Here is a 3,347-nt window from a genome sequence, read left to right as displayed (position 1 = left end):
ACCACCCCTCCCACCTGAATAAGAGGACAGCTGATCATATTACGAAGGCAAATGTCCGAAATCCTGTTATCATTTCAAAACTTCTATCACCATTAACAAACATTAAACAAAGAATAATCAATATAATGTATATGTATCCGCCTATTAATAAACACCCTATTCTTTTTATTCGGTTTCTTATCATCAATGGAAGATTGAGGTTATAATGTTATAATGAAACATCTAGAGTCATATATGATCCAACCTTATCGTAACCCGTATCAATAGCTGAAGAGATTACAATTATTTTTAATATTCCTGAAAGGTGCCAATGGTGTATCAATAGCTGAAGAGATTACAATTCTTTTTAATATTCCTGAAAGGTGCCAATGGTGTATCAATAGCTGAAGAGATTACAATTCTTTTTAATATTCCTGAAAGTTGCCAATGGTGTATCAATAGTTGAAGAGATTACAATTCTTTTTAATATTCCTGAAAGGTGCCAATGGTGTATCAATAGCTGAAGAGATTACAATTCTTTTTAATATTCTTGAAAGGTGCCAATGGTGTATCAATAGCTGAAGAGATTACAATTCTTTTTAATATTCCTGAAAGGTACCAATGGTGTATCAATAGTGAAGAGATTACAATTCTTTTTAATATTCCTGAAAGGTGTCAATGGTGTATCAATAGCTGAAGAGATTACAACTCTTTTTAATATTCCTGAAAGGTGCCAATGGTGTATCAATAGCTGAAGAGATTACAACTCTTTTTAATATTCCTGAAAGGTGCCAATGGTGTATCAATAGCTGAAGAGATTACAATTCTTTTAAATATTCCTGAAAGGTGCCAATTGTGTATTAATAGCTGAAGAGATTATAATTCTTTTTAATATTCCTGAAAGGTGCCAATGGTGTATTAATAGCTGAAGAGATTACAATTCTTTTTAATATTCCTGAAATGTGCCAATGTTGTATCAATAGCTGAAGAGATTATAATTCTTTTTAATATTCCTGAAAGTTGCCAATGGTTATAAATACCTTTAAAGTATGAAAATGTAAACCAATGATATACTAATTATTTAAATCTATATTTTTATATACACAAGTTACATATACAATTTTTAAAGTCTCTCTCTATTCGTCATATACGAACACATAACTGACGAGGTAATACATGATTACAACGCACTAAATTGTTTACAACAGAAATATCATATTATATGAATATCAAAACTCGTCCAAGCCAGTAACAACAGTCATAAACTACGTACAACCGAGGTTTATTGTGTTTATAACAATAATCTGCGGCTCTGTACACAACTCTGTTACTAAAACTAAGTTTGCACGCGATCGTTGCACGTACGTAGTTTTGAACAATCCTGTTGTAATCAAGGTTATAATTTATTGTTGTTTGGTAATAGCTTGCTGAAGATACTTATCGGTTTTAAACCTTTATATTTAGATCTCGTTGAAAAAAAGAACAACAGTGTCAACACTATTCATCTAAACAATATTTTATATATTTTCAGAAGAAACCTAATTTCGGATGGATTATAATAAAATAAATCTAGAAAGAAGAGGGAATCAAGAAGATAAGTTATGTTTACACAACGTGTATTTTTTGTATATGTACTTTACAAAATGTTTAATTTTTTCCAATCTTTAATTATTAAATAAAGTTCATCAATACTCCTGGGTAACTTGCTGGATTGTTCGGGAACATGAAAATGATTGTAATCAAACACAATTGCCCATCCAAGGACATAATTTTTTGCGATACTTAATAATCAATAATCTGTAAGTATGCGACAATGGCAGAAACGCTACATATACAAAAAATATTTTATTACTTCTTAACATGACAATAACTGCGGAATTTATAAGACGAAATTAATTTGAAATAGAGAATGATGTTAGATATATAAATGTGCACAAAAATAGTGGGCCTGTCCGGGATTTGAACCCGGGACCTCTCGCACCCGAAGCGAGAATCATACCCCTAGACCAACAGGCCATGATGCGCACGGCCTTGAACAACGGTGAAGACTCCAGTGAGAGTAGGAATACTCGATATCAGTCCGCGCATGCGCACACACTTGTGATTGCTTTAACGTTACGTCAGCCACCAGAGCCAGCTACTGCCGCCACCACGATAACCGAGTTCAGTAAATTTACGTGATCAAAATACTCTTCAGTGTAGTAATAAATAAATTATAAAAAAAACACACATATCCGATAATTTTAAATATACCATTTAAAATAAGATGATATATTATAATTAGCGCGTGTCTATAATTAATGCATACAAATGTGCTAAGTATGTGTATCCAACAAAAATATACCACTCACTGTCATAAATCAAAATATTCAAAGAAAGAACACTTGCTTGGAGACTATTATAAAATGCCATAAAATAACCTCGAAAATCCGTTTAAATCCTAAATATGTCTTACTATTTGAAGCATAGACTTGAAAATCTATACCTTTAGAACCACAAAAATTTTCTGAAAGCGACTTCCGAAATAATTAATACTAAATTTAAATATTAAATTTAACATGCGGACAGCTTTGAAAAGACACAAAACTCATTAAGAAAGAACATAATAAAAAATCAACCAATTAGAAGATTACATTTTTAATACATGCCACTAATACACGATACTATTTACACTTAATGTTTGTTTAGCGAGTTCAGAATTAATACTGAAGACCGCAGGCAATTTTAAAAAGTGGAGAAGCTTTGCAGCTACGATTTTCTGTCCCTGATTCGGGGACGAACGCATGCTGTGCCCCAAACCGGTTTTGTTCGCTTCACGGTTATGTAATCTTGTCTTCATTTAAAACAGCTCATAAAGTGTCTTAGTTTTTAACTAAAAGAAAATTGTAGGCTTTTTGTATTCCGCAAAATATCAATTTTCAAAAACTTTTGGAGGTAGTTGTAATTACTCACATACATTCTTAAATGTTGCTAAAAATTTATTGATTTAATTAGTTTACTCAAAACCCGTACTTTTGGTAAACAATTGAAACCTTAACAACCCGGTCTAAAAACGTTGATTAAATTTCAATTCTTTACAGTCAATTTAGAAGCTAGATCAAATTCTACAAACTCCATATCTTTAGCAGTTCTTGTACAAGAGTTATGTAAGATGAAAGTTCTTGTACAAATTGCGTTTACTAAAACTATACGATTTTGCATTAAATTCTGCAAAACTAAATTATAATGACTTCATGTTGAAACCCCTTTATATTGTTTACCCAATTTTAATTTTAGACATTTATTGCACAGAATTCTACAGTGAAACAGCGACAAGATGCACTGTTGAGATGGACGTACTGTATAGTGCGTACGTAGGGAGAGTCCGT

The 3,347-nt window shown here is 31.8% G+C and overlaps 1 non-coding gene across 1 annotated transcript; it reads right to left on the bottom strand.

Annotated features, from left to right (window-relative positions):
- Nucleotides 1-1,923: 1,923 nt before the first annotated feature.
- Trnap-cgg lies at nucleotides 1,924-1,995 on the bottom strand. The gene has a single exon. It is a non-coding gene; the product is annotated as a tRNA-Pro (tRNA).
- Nucleotides 1,996-3,347: the final 1,352 nt, after the last annotated feature.

This window comes from Homalodisca vitripennis, chromosome 1 (genome assembly GCF_021130785.1).
Source record: "Homalodisca vitripennis isolate AUS2020 chromosome 1, UT_GWSS_2.1, whole genome shotgun sequence".
Classification (NCBI taxonomy): Eukaryota; Metazoa; Arthropoda; class Insecta; order Hemiptera; family Cicadellidae; genus Homalodisca; species Homalodisca vitripennis.
Note: the sequence above shows the minus strand (reverse complement) of the source record. Positions and strands in the feature narration are given on the sequence as shown.